The sequence below is a fragment of the Mustela lutreola genome, chromosome 5 (genome assembly GCF_030435805.1).
Source record: "Mustela lutreola isolate mMusLut2 chromosome 5, mMusLut2.pri, whole genome shotgun sequence".
Classification (NCBI taxonomy): domain Eukaryota; kingdom Metazoa; phylum Chordata; class Mammalia; order Carnivora; family Mustelidae; genus Mustela; species Mustela lutreola.
Window position 1 is genome coordinate 158,558,456 of NC_081294.1, and position 16,373 is coordinate 158,574,828.

Sequence of the window (16,373 nt, forward strand, 5' to 3'; positions counted from 1 at the left end):
TAGCCCAGTTTTAGCAAGAAATCTGCTTAGTCAATTTTTCAGCAATCTCCTATCCTACTCTTGATATCTGATCAAATTCCTTATCTCTCACCCCTGGTATCTTACCACTCTTTTTTTTTTTAAGATTTATTTATTTTGACAGAGAGAGAGCCTGAGCAGGGGGAATAGCAGAGGGAGAGAGAGAACCAGACTCCCCACTGAGCAGCAAGCCCAATGCCAGGCTTGATCCTGGGATCAGATCATGACCTAAGCCAAAGCCAGAGATTTAACCAACTAAGCCACCCAGGTGCTTCAGTATCTATAACGCTTAATATCTGATCAAATCCCTTATTCCCAGGGCACCTGGTTGGTGCAGCTGGTTGAACGTTTGACTCTTGGTTTCTGCTCTGGTCATGATCTCACGGTCCTGAGATTAAGCCTCACCTCAGGCTCTATGCTCAGTGAAGAGTCTGATTAAAATTCTCTTTCCCTCTCCCTCTACCCCTACCCCTGCTCCCTCTCTCTAAAATGTATTAATAAGTATTTTTTAAAAAATTCCTTATCCCCTGATCTCAATAGTTTATGACCCTAGCCTTCCTTCAACAATATTACTGTCCAGATGGTTTAGCCAGAATCCCTTCATCCTTACCCTTGATGTTCCATCTTAATTTTACATTCAGTGACCCCCACCATGTTCTTTAGCTGTAAATCTCCATTTGTCCGAGCTGAGCCAGATTTCTCTCCCATACTATAAAATAAAATCCCATTGTAGTAGCATCCCTTGAATAAAATCTTCCTTACTGTCTTTAATGGGTGTCACAAATTTTTTTTTTCTTTAACAGTCAGGAGGGTGCTAATGGAGTACCATGACAAAAGGCCTAACTTCCTATAATGGACATTTCCTTGGTTTACCTGACAAATACTCTTTTTCTCTTCTAAGGAAAATTCCCAGTTCTCAGTATAACTGCCAACTGGCCCAGGGGTGGACAAGTGAGTCAGATGAGACCAAAATGAAAATTCTGTTGAGACACTGGACCTTGAGGATTCAAGCCAAAGACAAAAAAGTGTTGGTACTCCATTATTCTGATGGTCCATTAACTCTTGCTTTTTTGGTTCATGTGTCTATCACTGCCCCTGCCTTTTTGAAGATAATGACCATTCATCTGAGTACACGGTTCACAGAATCCCTTTGTAGTGGCCTATGCGGGCCAAGATAGTAGAGCATAATAGATCTCTGTAAGTTTTTAAAAAATGTCTTTGTCCCTGTTGCCCATGGCCATTAAAGACAAAAGGCCGGGGGGAGGGGGATATTGGAAAAGGTGAAGTTATAGTTACTCACTGATTTTTTGATTGGTAGAGAGAAAGCAACATACAGGGCCAGTGGGTGAGTGGAGGAAACATCTTTGGCTCTAGGAGGAATGGGGGAAGGAGAAATATTAATAATCTCTGTCTTTGGAACTGCCCCTGAAGACATCCCCACACAGGAAAATGACCTAGCGTGACTCTCCTAAACTTCGGCAAGCCCCTTAAATTTAACTGACATCTAGATCTGATACTCCCTGCTGGATAACTCTGATCATTATTTGATTGTTCCTTATTTTATTTTAAAATTATTTTTAAAGAAAATTTTAATCTAAATACAATTAATTAACATATAATACTAGTTTCAGACATACAGGTTAGTGATTCATCAGTCTTTTATAACACCCAGTGCTCACTGTATCACATGCCTTCCTTAATGTCCATCACCCAATTACCCCGTCCACCCATCCCCCTCCCCTCCAAGAACCCTCAGTTTGTTTACTGTGATTAAGAGTCTCTTCTGAGGGGGACCTGGCTGGCTCAGTGGGTTAAAGCCTCTCTGCCTTCAACTCAGGTTATGATCTCAGGGTCCTGGGATCGAGCCCCACATCAGGCTCTCTGCTCCCTTGGGAGTCTGCATCCTCCTCTCTCTCTCTTCCTGCCTCTCTGCCTACTTGTGATCTCTGTTTGTCAAATAAGTAAATAAAAATCTTTTTTATTAAAGTCTCTTCTGGTTTGTCTCCCTCTTTGACTTCATCTTGTTTTATTTTTTCCTTTACTCCCCTATGATTCTGTTTTGTTTCTTAAACTCATCATATGAGTGAGATCATATGATAATTGTCTTTCTCTGACGGACTTATTTCGCTTGGAATAATACCCTCTACTTTCATCCCTGTCATTGCAAATAATTGCCATTTATTTTAACTCGACAGAGAAGGCCACTAGAAACAGCAAGTGATGGCCCCAGCTCCTATCCCTCCATGCAGAACATCTGTAAACACCTGTGGACATCTTTTCCTCCCCCCATTCCTATGAATGTTGCTCAGTTGTTACATGGCATGGACAAATGCTGTTGGCTGGTGGCATGGACACACTGGACAAGCTTGGCCTTCGGTAAAACAAAGACTGGATTCAATTACTCAAACTGAAACAGGAATGCTTGGATGAACAAGCCTGCCAGGAAGTCCCACTGGAGGTACTCAACCTGTGCCCCTTCCCTCTTTGGACCAAGAACCCAAACTTGAGAGATGAATGGCTTATCCAAGGTTATGGCAAGGTTACACAGAGCTGAAATTAGACACAGGTGTACATGCCTATTGATCAAGGCTGGCTGTGAAATCGAACTGCCTCAAATCTTGATTCTTTTTGCCACTTCTTATTCTCTGACCCTGTTTTTCATAGTTTAGGATGTAGGAATAATAAAAATATCAGCTAATGGGGTATCCTGACTTTTTGATGTTTTAGTTCTTGTCAGACATTTACCATAATGCTTAGCACATGGATATGTGTGTGCACACACATGCACATGCATGACACTCAAAAAATTGTTCCCTGATATTAACTTTATCAGTGCACTTTGCATCCACCACCAATTGGCTGTTTTGTCACAAACTGATTAAAGCAGAACTGTCAAGTGAGGAACTTCAAAGCCAAAGCATTAAGTGCTTTGAAAAACCAGCACCTGGGAGGATTTGTCTCAGCATCTGTGATTAGAAGGCAGCAAAAAGAGACTTTGGGGACACAGTTCACCCCTTCATGAAGCAGCCATTCAGCACTTTCTCCGAAGGGCTAATGCCTAATCTTCCAAAGAACAGCAAGAACAAGCTTATGGTCTGTTAAAATCAGATTTTTTAAAGATTTTTATTTATTTATTTGAGAGAGAGAGAGTGAGAGAGAGAGAGAGAGCATGAGAGGGGAGAAGGTCAGAGGGAGAAGCAGACTCCCCATGAAGCTGGGAGCCTGATGCAGTCCTTGATCCTGCGACTCCAGAATCAAAATCAGATTGATTGACTCAATACAGTCAGGGAGGACATTCCTCAGGAGTCACAGAATGCTGGTTGCCATGAGGGAGGAGTCTTTTACAAAGTCTGGGCTCTCACAGAAGGAGTCTGAAGCACGTGTATGGAAAGCAGAGGTCAGTTCTGGATTAGAAGCTCTTTCTGAGGGGAAATGTGTAGAAGCAGGGATTAACCAGGACTTGGGCTCTGCCTTATTCAGTTCAAGTTGCTGCAACAAATGATGACAGACTGGGTGGCTGAAACAGCAAAGCATGTACTATTCCTGGCAGTTCTAGAGACTGAGAAGTCCAAAAGCAAGATCCAGGGAGATCTGATATCTAGCAAGAGACTGCTTCATTATCTATAGATGCCCATATTTCTGTTGTAGCCTTGCATGGATGACAGCTGGCAGAACAATCTCTCGGGTCTTTTCTCAGAAGTGCTTTTATCTCATTCACAAGTGTTCCAATCTCATGACCTCATCACCTCTCAAAGCCCATACCTCCTGATGGCACTCCTTGAGGGTCAGGGCTTCAACATCTGAATTGGGACAAGACACACACATTCAGTCCATTAGCAAGTGTTGTCATGAGGACAGCGTAGCTTATCAACTGGGTATCCCCAGGAATCCATGGGACTAGCAAAGCAGAATCTGGGGGTTTCACTGGTAGGAAAGCAGGAGTTCCCCAAGAGACAGTCCTCATAGCATTTTACAGAGACAGCATGACCCTTGAGAAACAATAGTTTCCGTGACCCATACACCAGCCTTTATCTATGCCTGTCCTCCCTGCTGGATTCACAGCAAGCCTACTTCTTTCTTTTCCAGTACAAATGGATTTCCACTCTCTGAATCCTGATGAATTTTTGCTCTTTTGCAGTTAGTATGTTGTCCCTCAGGATTCTGCATGTCTGGATTTGCAATCGTGGAAACTGCCAAAGGTCTAGGGACCTGCGTGGCAGAACCCGGCCTCTACCACTATTGCCCAAGGTAGGGACTCTGGTCCCTTGAGCGTCCTGTGCTGCAGTCAAAGGTCTGTGTGCATTGGCTTATTGTTTTTTTTTTTAAATGTAATTGCTTATACGTGTGTTTGATCATGCTCAAGTGGCCTTTCTGTGGAAATAATGGCCAAGCTACACCTAGAAGTCACTGAAGAAAGTTCTAAGAACTCCTGGTTGGTATGAGGCTAGAGAGAGAAAGACAGAAAAGAAATCTGCCTCTCTGCATTTTGCAAGTCCCTGGGCAAAATCTGTTGGCTGTGCCCTCCTCACACGGAGATTCCAGGCAGGGAGTTCCTCCTGAGCCTCATCTCCCTGAGTTCCTCCTCCAGGAGCAATCCCTAGTTTGAGACCAGCGTTACGGAAGGAAGAGCAACAAAGCAGGGTCCAGAATGAAGGACTGCCACAGACCATGGAGCACCAGAGGGCCAGGCTGGTACCTTCTCACTGTTGGGGTACAAATGGGCTCAGCTCAGCAGGTACAGGGGTGCCCTTGGCCCCTCTTGTGGGCTTTGCAGTGCCCCAAACTCAGGAAGAAAAAAGGCTGGCTCAGGTGACTTATTTTTGACTGGGAAGGAGCTGACAGCAATGGAAATACACAATTAGGGAATGATGTTGGTAAGTTGGAGGGTTTTTCCTTTATATCTCATCTTTCTCTCCTATCTTCCCTTGCTCTGTAGTGTGTTCTCAAAGAAGTTTTTGGCATGATATTCCTGTTCACTGATTTACTCCTGAGCTGTGTCTTTTCTGCTATTCAGCTCATCTTGTGAATTCTTTTACTGTAAAAAGTATCTTGCCCTTGCAAGGGCAAGGGCAAGACCTGAGAAATCCCAGAGATTTCAGCTTGCCACTCAGGAGGAAAACAAGCTATTTGTAATGCTGGAAAGGATTCAGAGTAGGGGAAATCATCTTGGACATCTGAGACCACCCCCACATTCAGCAGTCCCCTGGACCCAAACCCAGACCTTGATACTGATCCTGAACCATGCTCTCAACTCAGACACCTGTGATCCTCGCCACAGTGCTTTCAGATCAGTGCAGCCATGCCCATAGGCACAAACTCTTAAGCCTAGATTCTGTCCTGAGAGGTCTGTCCCCGACGGCCTGGCTCCAAAGCCTCAGAGATTGGGGACAGTGAGGAACACCATAGGACTCACCCTGCCACCCTGAAAGGAACCATGCCATTTGGAACTCCAGAAAGGATTCAGAGGAACTGAAATCTGCATTCCTACCTCTGGACACCCCCATATTCAGCAGGCCCCTGGATGCAAACCTGGAGCTTGACACTCACCCTGAACAAATCCCTCGACTGCCCCCTCCCCCAGAAAGATGGACAGCGTGCTGGCAGATCGGGCCTGCCATGTGGTGGGCCCTAACCATAACCTTTGGTTTGGTTCTCAGGATTCTGACCCCAAAGGCCTTGCAGTAGGTGCCCTACAATTTGGGGACACCTGGGCAATCCCAGTGGACTCAGCCTGCCGCCCAGTAGGAAACTGTGCCATTTGGAACTCTGGAAAGGATTCAGAGGAGCAGAAATCTGCATGCCCAGCTGAGGACACACCCACACAGAGATGACTTTTGGACACAAAGCCAAGCCAGACACTCACCCTCACCTACACTGTCAACTCAGCCACCCAGACAGCTCTCCATGGGGTCTTCAGGTCAGTCCTGCCATGTCCCTGGTCCCTAACACTAACCCTTGGATGGGTTCTGTAATGATCTCCTCATTTCAGGTTATGTGGTGGTTCTGCAGGTTATTGTCCTGGTGTGGGATCAAACACACTGAAGCATCCCGTGTGAAGTGGCAAAGGTGGTACAGAAATGACGGCTGGGGAATCTGAGTGTGGGGACAGCACGTATTTGTGCTGCTATAACAAGCTGACTGCACTTTGAAGTCACCGCAGAGGAAATGACTCTTCCAAACATCCATGTTAGCACGACGACACGGAAGCAGAGAGAACATCAGACTTTGGGATGGAGGCCAAGCCCTTCCAGATCCAGGTCACCCAACATGGAGAGGACACATGTTAGCAAGAGACTCGTGGGAGGATTAAATCATGGGCCCCTGTATCTCAGGTGCAGTAGAAGCAGTGGATTTGGAATTTCAGTTTTCCACAACGTTCCACCACAAGCTGGTTAGAACTGTGCAAAAGCAGGAAGGGAAGCCCCAGTAAAGTGGACTGGGGATGCCAGAAGGGGAGGCTGGAAGGGGGCGCCTGGTGCTCAGTGCCCATTACAGACCCCACATTGCAATCCCCCACAGGAGAAACTCACCAATTCCAGGCCCCACAGGGGAAGCTGGAGGTTCATCTCCTGACTTTTTGTAGGAGTTTTGCAGCTCAGCTGGTGAGAATTCTCCATCACCCTGCCTTTCTCCAGGGGACTTTCCTTCAAGCACCCTTCCCAACTTCTTCCTCCTCCATGAAATAATGTTCCTCTCCTTTGTTTCTCGCACTTGCCTGTGATGGAACCTTAGCTTGCTCAGCCCAGACTGCCATTCTCTGCTCTTCCCAAATAAACCCATGCTGCTGGTCAAATAACTGGCAGATTGAGTTTAAAGCAAATCGAACTAATAAATTCAAGAACTTGCAAGGAACAAAATCAATATGCACAAATTAGTGGCACTCCTACGTGCTCAGAAGGAACCATCAGAAAGAGACTATGGAGAACGATCTCATTTACACCTGCATCCAAGACAGCAAGATACCGGGGAGGCCCCTAACCAAGAAGGTGACAGACCTGTCCTCTGACAGCCCTGCAACAATGACGACAGATAGGGAGGGGGACACACGGAGATGGGGAGGCACTGTGCTCAGGGAAGAACCCACACTGGGAAAATACCTACTCTCCCCAAAACCGTCTACAGAGTCCTCACTCTGGCTCCCGAATTTCCGGACTCGGCACAAGCCTGGAGTGGGTGTGGACACGGGAAGGACCCTGCAGGGCTGGGGTGCGGATAGCACAAGCACCAAAGCAGGCGGACGCTCCCTGACTGCAGACCATCTGAGGAGCCCCAGGAACCGAATCCGCGAGCACACAAACACAGACGAGGACCGAGGAGCACCCGAGCCCAGAAAGCGGGGACCCCACAGCCCCGCGCACAGCACAGCAGGAGGCCACGTCTCCTCACACAAAACGACGGAAGCCCCAGTGTCTACACAGGGCGCCCTTCCTCTGTGGGGTCCTGAGACCACAAATCCCTTGACAGTCCACTCAGGCGGCTTCTCCTCACCTCCTCCAGCGTCTGGTCCTTAGGAGGTTGGACTGCTGCCAGTGCGGGCGCGTCCTCCACAACGGGTCTGGTCAGTGTGGATACAGAGCCACACCCTCCTCAGCTTGTCCTGTCAGGGTGGGAGGCGCCCCACATTCTCCAGACGTCTCCACAGTGGGTCCCGAAGAGGCGGGGCTCCGGTCCCAGCTGTGGCTGCGCAGCCTGGGCTCAGGGCGGGAGCTGGGGTCTGGCGCCCTCTGCAGGCGGTGTCAGGCAGTGCAGGACTGTGGGAATTCACCCTTCAGTGGAAAGTCCAGCTCCCTCCCAGGGTCCAGCTGACGCCATTTCATTCCGGAAATTCAAGCTGCATGGAGCCCAATACTCCCCAACTTCCCCCCAAATAGCTAAGGAACAATGAATTGGAAACAATGTGGAATTACAACAGTCCTTGACCCAAACAGTAGCACTGAACATGGCCCTGATGCAGACCCACACTCTAACCTCAACTTGGTCTCAAGCCTGGACCCTACCCTAATCCAAGACCCTAACCCTAGCCCCCAACCCAAACAATGTTCACAAGAATCAAAAGGTAGAATCTGCAAATATCCATCAATGGCAAGTGCATAAGCAAAGTGTGGTGAAGGATTTGAATTTGGGTTCAGGTTCAGGTTTTAGTCAGAGTTCTAGATCAGGCTTTGGGTTTAGTGTTAGGGTGAGGACTTAGAGTGAAGGACAAGGGAACAGAGTTATAGTTTAGGGCTTTAAGTTTATGATTTAGGCTTTAAGACTCAGGGCTTATGGGATAAAGTTCAAGGTCAAATTTGGGGTTTGGCTTCATGCTGAGATTTGGGTTCAGGTTTCATGACTTGGAGGTCTGGTTTAGGGTTTGGGTTCGTGGTTCAGGGCTTGGATCCAGGGCTCAGGTACAGGCTTTGGGTTCCATTTCAGGTTTGGGATTCAGGGTTCTAGATTGGGCTTTAAGGTCAGCTTAGGTTTCAGCGTTGTTAGGGGTTAAGGTTAGGTTTAGGGATGACACATTTTCTTCAGTTGTCATTATGGACAAAAAAATTCTATCTGAAGTTTCTAAGTCAGAAATGTATTTCATCTGGGGGCGCCTGGGTGGCTCCGTGTGTTAAGCCTGTGAGTTGGGCTCAGGTCATGATCTCAGGGTCCTGGGATCGAGCCCTTCATCAGGCTCTCTGCTTGGCGGGGAGCCTGCTTCCCCATCTTTCTCTCTGCCTGCCTCTCTGCCTACTTGTGATCTCTGTCTGTCAAATAAATAGAATTAGTAAAAGCTATTATATGATCTTTTACAAACCATTTCCAATCTTTGCATGCTCATGTGCCAAGACAGACACGGATTATTTAAAACCCTGAAGACAGTGCTCTTGCATTTAAATTGCCTGTAACCTTCGTGTAATAGATTTATGATTGATGATAGATTTAGTTAAAATATAACTATTAAAAATATTTACTCTCAGTAAACGGTTTCAACCTATGCTCATTTAAGTAACTTGGTGCATAATCCCTTTTCTATTAAACTATAGTGCAAGGACCAATGCCGCGTTTCCCAGAGAACCCCAAGCTATTTTTCTAGAATGGCCGTATGCGTATATATCAGGCATCCTGTTGTCACTCACTTTGTGGAGCACCTACTCTGCAGGTCATGTAATAACCAAAAACCAAAAAAACAAACAAAAAACCCAAACATCCTGGTCGAAGTGCCATCCCTGCCTGGAGACAAGGAGACTGCTCAGACAGATCCGGAGCAGGCATCTCAGCCCAGGCCTGTGGTGGGGAAGCTGGTTCCTGGCTTTGGGCACAATCAGGAAGCCAGCAAACTGACCCAAGAGTGCAGCTGGCGTTTAGGACTGATGATCTTTACGCAGCCAGGCCACGCGCGGACACCCGCTCAGGGAGCCAGGCTAAGAGGCTGTCCAGCGCCTGAGATGGCAAGGCTCGTAGCCCGCCGGGCTTAGCCCCGCACCGCCCCGGGCCGGGCCTCAGGAGGGAGGGGGCCGGGGGCGGCGCAGAGAAGGGGCTTTGCTAATTTCCAAAGCGGGAAGTGAGCTCCCTGAGGACTCAGGAGGGAGGGGGGCGAAGGCAGTGCAGGGGGCGTCCCGGAGAAAGGGCTTTGCTAATTGCCCAAGGCGGGAAGTGAGCTTGCGGAGTATGGGGCGGTGGAGAGTCTGGGAGGAGGTGGAGGGGCTGGTGGAGGAGGGGCGCGCAGTGCCGTTGTGCTGAGCTGCGGCCCAGTCGGGACTGCAGGACCCACCGGACTCGCCACCCGCGCGCTCCTGGGCTCCAGCCTAGCCCCCGAGGCCGCGCTGTCCCGTTCCCGTCCCCTGCTGCCCCTCCCCGCCCCATCGCTTCTCCAGAGGACCCTCTGTTCACAGGTAAAGTGACACCACGCCGCGCCCTCACCTGAAGCAGAAAACGTGGGTGGGTGTCGGGCGCCAGCCTCCTGCGAACCCCAGGGCACCCGGACCACCCCGGACGCCACGCCAAACCCAGTCCGCAAGGGGTCGGGCAGAGGACAGCGCCACACGAGGTACCCCCCCCCCCGCCAGCGGGCGGGCTAGACCCCATCGTTTGGCACCCCCTTGCGCGTGTCAGAGCCTCCTGCCATTCCCAGGGCACCCAGAACCCAGAGAGTGAGGCCTTGGGTGCATTCTAGTGACAGATTCAAGGCAATTTTTCGACTTTGGGACTTCAGAGTTAACATAGTTTTCATTTTTGATAATTACTTTTGTGTGGGGGCCATAGCTTTTCTTTTGAGCTATGGTTGTTTTCACTCCCGGTTCTGAAGAAGCCCCTAAATCCTAACCCTGTTGAGGACTCCGAAAGCTCTCAGAGCAGCAGTGCTGGGGGACAGTGTGGACACATGGTTTGGTTTCTCCTCTGGCGTGATTCTGTGGCAGCCCTGCTCTGTCCTCCTCAGACTTCAGAGCAATATCTTAACAAGTGGAGAAGGGACCAGGGGGTCAGGAAGGTGGCCACAGAAGAGTGACTTCTCTGGAGGGTGCCTAAGCTAGCAAGTGAGCATGTTAGTCCAGCTCTGCCTGCAGTCCGGATGGAGCTGAACAGGGGCCAGGGAAGGGGAGGAGGAGCAGAAAGCAGGGACAAAGGGACCAAAGAGGAGATTCAGATGAAGGGAAGTAATGGGGAGGAAAGAGAAGAAACTCTAGAAGACAGGCATGTAGAAAGGAAAAGGGATGAAGTGAGCATTGGGAAAGGGCACCACCAGGGAAGGAGAGAGGGGAAGGGAAGAGGAAGGAAGACAGGAAAGGGGAAAGGGAGAAGGGAGGAGTCAAGATGCCAGGGCTCCCCCTGCATCTGAAGAAGAGGTGGCTGGTCCAGCTTGTCAAACAGGGTGCTCAGTCTTTGGTCCCAGTTTCTGCTGCCAGTGCTACTGGGCTTTGCAAGGAAGGCAGGCTGTCCCCTGGGACCTATTGGAGCCCACTGGAGCCCAAAGGAGGGTGGGAGAGGTAAGATGCCACCGGGTCCTGTCCTGAGCTGCTTCCAGCCACCAGCCTCACCACATGGTGCAAGAGGGACCCCAGAACAAAGGAAGGACACAGGCCTGCGTGTCTGCCAGTGGCCCTGGCACTTAGCTCATCACAGTGAACCACAACGCCTCCTCAACCCAGGCTTTCAAAGCCTCCTTCTTCGTTCCTGGTTTTCATGTCTGTAGGAACATGAGCCAGATCTAACTCATCTCTGACAGACAATTCTGACTCACCCCGTGTCAGATTTTTATTAGTGGCTGTGATAGAGTAAGATAGCAATGCTCCAACAAACGGACTGTTTCCTCCCACTTGAACTCAACAGTCTTATACATTTTCTTAGCGAAAACATCTTGTCTCCTTCCATTAAGCTCATAACGTGGTCTAATAGTATACATGTGCCTTCGTTAGATGTGAAGCCATACAGAGGTCCTTTTTTTTTTTTTTTAAATTTTACAAGGTAAAGTCAGTGAACACTTCCAACTTGACGAATACATCTCTAAAATGTCAATCCAGGCAAAGCTTTTTCTGCCTACAGTTTGGAGCCTACGTGGTGACATTTTTAAAATGCTTTCAGTCCCTCAGTGAGGCTCTTAGAAGCTAGCCAGGGCTTACTACATGCCAGGCACTGTGTCAGGTGTTGGAGCTAAAGGGAAGGAGAGCTTGGAGGCTGGCTGGGGAGGGACATCCATGACACAACCACAGCTAGAAACGGAGGCCAGTGCTAGAAAAGAGAGAGCAGGCTGCATGGAGAGTGTGTACCATGGGGCTTGTGAGCTCACGAATAAGTGGGAGTAACTGGAGTGGGGAGATGGGGGAGAGGAAGAGGGTCTTCCCATCAATGGGAATCACCTGTGCTTGGAGGCAGGCGCCAGGAGGGGTCTCCACAGGAAGAGGGAGGCAGTGTGGTTGAAGGGCAGAGAGATGGGGCAGAACAGGCGTCAGTCAGTTGGAGGGGTATGAAGAGACTGATGGGAGGATTATGGGTGCTTTTGGAGGACTGAGAATTTGTTAGAAGATCAGTGCAGATTTCTATGGAGACAAATGCCAGGAACTGAAAGGTCTTTGAATGGTCACTCTGGCTGCCTTTTGGCAAAGGGGTTCGTAAAAGCACTTGCAGGTGTGATCACACCAGGTGGGAGGTGAGTGCAGGAAATTAGGTGAGGGAGCATGGGAACTTGGTCCGGGGGTATATAAGGGAGAATAGCCTTTAAGGAGTTCCACAAATTGGCACCAGCTGTGGCTTCATTACAGAGCTGGAAGGGGGAGGTGGGTGTGTCCTGGAGGTTACAGAAATTACATGAGAAAGGGAAGTCTTTTTAGATCTTTTTTTCAACTAGAGGAACTCTCACCTTATTGATAGAATTCCAGAGTGGGAACCGATGGACATGAGGACATCTTTGAAATGTCTGAATATGTTCTTCCACATCTTTGCAAGTGACGAGGAGACCTTGACCTTAGGAGGCCTCGGCCCTCTTTGTAGCCAAAAAGATTTCACCTACAGATTTGGGTTCTCCCTTTTAAAGTCAAGGAGACAGTCCTTCCAAAGGACACCTCCTATCATTTTACCCTCTCATCATACCTCACGTGCTGGGATCTCCAAGACCCTCTGTTCCAGGTTGTGAGTATCCACTTGGGCCGGGCTGGTCTTGCCAAGAACACCACCACAGGAAATCTAGAGCCTGTAGTGCTATTAATCACATCATCTAAGACTGTATTTGCTGCCCTCATGGCCTCTTCCCACCATGACTCACTGAAGCTTTTTACACATTGTATCCATTAAGCTATAGTTCCCAAAGCTCATCTTCTCTAGTGCCATTAATTTTTAGGGGACCAGGCAAACCTTAAACTTGTCCCCCTTAATTGGATCCCTGTGCCCCCACAATCTCTTTGGATGCCTTTCACCATGATCCTTGAATGAGATCTGAGACCACTGCTGGTACCTAACACTTCTTGGCACCTTGTCTGTTAGGTTTTTGTAAGAGGAGGTGGCTATAGAGGTGAGTGGGGATGGGAGTGGGAGGATTTCTCCCTTCACTTCCCTTTTTGTTTTTTCAAATAATGGGTTTTGAGGGGGAGGGAAAGGTAATCAAACCATTTATTTTCCATCTCCCATCGATAAAATGTTTACCACTCCCCACTGGAAGAATTTAGATCTTTTGTTTGAATCTCCAGGAAAATCTCCCAAACCCAGACCACCACCATGTGGATTCAGCCATCTTCTGATTCACCTCCAGATTGTCTCCTCCTAACTGCTCAAGCCACAGGTGAAGGGCAAAATGTTCAATGCCCAAGCAATTAAGTGGGGAACACGTTTATCTAAGCAATTGCATGCAGCTCTGTATCTGCATACAGGGGGTCTCTCCCAAGCCTTTCCAACCTCAGCAAAACAAGACAAAGCCCCAGCGACCTGGGGTATATATCATTCATTCATTCCTGTGTTCAACACTCATGGCGCATCCCCACCAAGACAGTGGGAGAGCAAGGACTGGAGAAATCCTGGAAGCTGAAGTCTGAGGAGGATTTCAAATTCAAGTCAGAGATGAAAGAAACATCTGGACTCGGTCCTCAGGTACATGCAGTATTCTGAACTGAGGCTAGAACCAGAGACCATTCTAATGAAAGGCCTCTACAGGTGGGCTCTCACAGGTGGGCTCCGACACAGTTTCCTGTATATTCATTCATGAAATAGCTCTTCAAGTCAACATGCAGAAGAAAACCATTTAATAAAACTGACAATGAGGAGAGGAAAGGGAAGCCAGAAGGCATGTGAATGGGGAGAGAGGAAGAGCCAGGGCAGAAAACCAAGAATCCCTCCCTGCCCTCCTTGCTGCCAGGGAGGTCTGAGGGACTAGTTTCCACCTGGGATCCCAAGTCCAGAACAAAAGCAGCAGGGCCACAGCGGGGGATGGAAGGGGGTCATCAGCACACTCGCGTGGGGGTGCCGAACGATGGGGGCTAGCGCGCCCGCTGGGGGGGGGGGCACCTACAAGGCGCTGCCCACAGCCCGACCCCATGCAGACCCGGGTTCAGCGCAGCGTCAGGGGTGGTCCCGGTGCCCTGGGGTTCACGGGAGGCTGGGCCTCGACAACCCCCCTCCCCGCCCCCAGTTCGTGTCCCCCGCTTTCTGCTCCAGGTCAGGACGCAGTGCAGTGTCACTTTACCTGTGCGCAAGGGTGGTCCAGAGAAGCATTGGGGCGGGGAGGGGCAGCAGGCAGGAGGAGCGGGACAGTGCGGCCTCACGGGGGAGCGCGAGGGCGGCGAATCCGTTGGGTCCTGCAGTCCCGACTAGGCCACAGCACAGCACTGCAGCGCTGCATGCCCCTCCTGCGCCAGCCCCTCCACCTCCTCCCAGACTCTCTGCCACTCCTCCGTGAGCTCACTTCCTGCTTTGGCAATTAGCAAAGCCCCTTCTTCTGGCCATCCTCGCCCCGCCCCCGCCCCCTCCCTCCTGAGTCCTCCAGGAGCTCACTTCCTGCTTTGGCAATTAGCAAAGCCCCTTCTCTGCGCCGCCCCCGCGCCCCTCCCTCCTGAGGCCCAGCCCGGACTGGAGCCCAGGGCGAAGCCCCGGGGGGCTGCAAGCTTTGCCAGCGCCACTGCTGGGCAGCCTCCTAGCCTGGCTCCCTGAGCGGGTGTCTGCACATGGCCTCGCTACGAAAAGATCGTTAGTACTGTTAACCCTGGCTGCACTCTGGGGTCAGTTTGCTGGCTTCCTGATTGCGCCCAAAGCCAAGAACCAGCTTCCCCAGCACAGGCCTGGGCTGAGATGCCTGCCCAGGATCTGTATGTGCAGTATGATCATCTCCAGGCAGGGATGGCACTTCGACCTGGATGTTTGGGTTTTTTTATTGTTTTTTGGTCATTGGTTATTACATGACCTCCAGGGTAGGTGCTCCACAAAGGGAGTGAAAACAGGACGCCTGATATATATGCATATGGCCATTTTAGAAAAATAGCTTGTCGTTCTCTCCGAAACAGGGCATTCGTCTTTGCACTATTGTTTAATAGAAAAGGGATTATGCACCAAGTTACTTAAATGAGCAGGTTGAAATCTTTTACTGAGAGTAAATATGTAAAATAGTTATATTTTAACTAAATCTATCATCAATCATAAATCTATTTCATGAAGGTTACAGGCAGTTTAAATGCAATAGCACTGTCTTCAGGGTTTTAAATAATCCGTGTCTGTCTTGGCACATGAGAATGCAAAGATAGGAAATGCTTTGTAAAAGATCACATAATAGCTTTTTTTTTTTTTAAGATTTTATTTATTTGATAGAGAGAAATCACAAGTAGACGGAGAGGCAGACAGAGAGAGAGAGGGGAAGCAGGCTCCCTGCTGAGCAGAGAGCCCGATGCGGGACTCGACCCCAGGACACTGAGATCATGACCCGAGCCAAAGGCAGCGGCTTAACCCACTGAGCCACCCAGGTGCCCCACACATAATAGCTTTTAATATACGGTATCAGCAATTTATCATAAAGGAGCGGCCTCCAGCTAAAAACTCAGCTTTGAAAAATTCAGAAGAGCAGCAAACTTTTCCATACCCTCTTGGTAACCAGAGGCATGCTTTGTGCCCCTCATCATCTCTTTCGTGGTTCTGAGGCCCATGGCGCTCAGTAGTTTAGTGTCTTATTCTCTGGAATAGGCCATTGAAGAAATACCAGGCCCAGAGAAGAAGGTCCTGCTGGGTGTCTGAAGAAAGTACAACCTTTTAGATGAAGCTTTCTGGGGAATTTGTTAGTGGTTTGGTCTGCTTCTGATAGGAAGGGAAATTTTTTTTAAAGATTTTATTGATTTATTTATTTGACAGACAGATCACAAGTAGGCAGAGAGCAGGCAGAGAGAGAGAGAGAGGTGGAAGCAGGCTACCCACTGAGCAGAGAGCAAGACATGGGGCTCAATCCCAGGACCATAGGATCAAAAGCCAAACGCAGAGGCTTTAACTCACTGAGCCTCTCCAGTGCCCCAGGAAGGGAAATTTTTAAAAGAGTATTTTCTCTTTGAATCTATTTTGAGGTTTGGTTTGTGGTTCTTTCTGACTTCTCATGAAGATGGAATTATTTCTGAGGTTGGTTGTCAGGAACCGCATATCAAATCAAGCTATCTTGTTAGCAATAAATAAATAAATCAATAAAAGCTCAAGTGTTGGTGTAAAGCTAATATGCTTTTCAAAACCCCGAACTATAATTCATGTATCGTGGTCGTTATTTATCATATCACACAGGAGAGAGGTGGCAGAAATGCACTTTCAGGTTAATTTTTTTACAAGGAAGATTGACTTATGAAGCTACTTTGTTATTCTCTTTCATTCAATTTCCCTGTACCTCCTTTTCTATGAATTGTAACGGTAACCCATCATTATTTTTATTGTTGGCACGT

General features: G+C 48.9%; 1 long non-coding RNA gene across 1 annotated transcript; it reads right to left on the bottom strand.

Moving 5' to 3' along the window:
* Window positions 1–3,121: 3,121 nt before the first annotated feature.
* On the bottom strand, window positions 3,122–14,352 carry LOC131832692 (uncharacterized). Its single transcript, XR_009354142.1, has 3 exons — window positions 14,156–14,352; window positions 7,507–7,769; window positions 3,122–3,818 (listed from the first exon to the last, which is right to left on the bottom strand). It is a non-coding gene; the product is annotated as an uncharacterized LOC131832692 (long non-coding RNA).
* Between the last annotated feature and the right edge of the window lie 2,021 nt (window positions 14,353–16,373).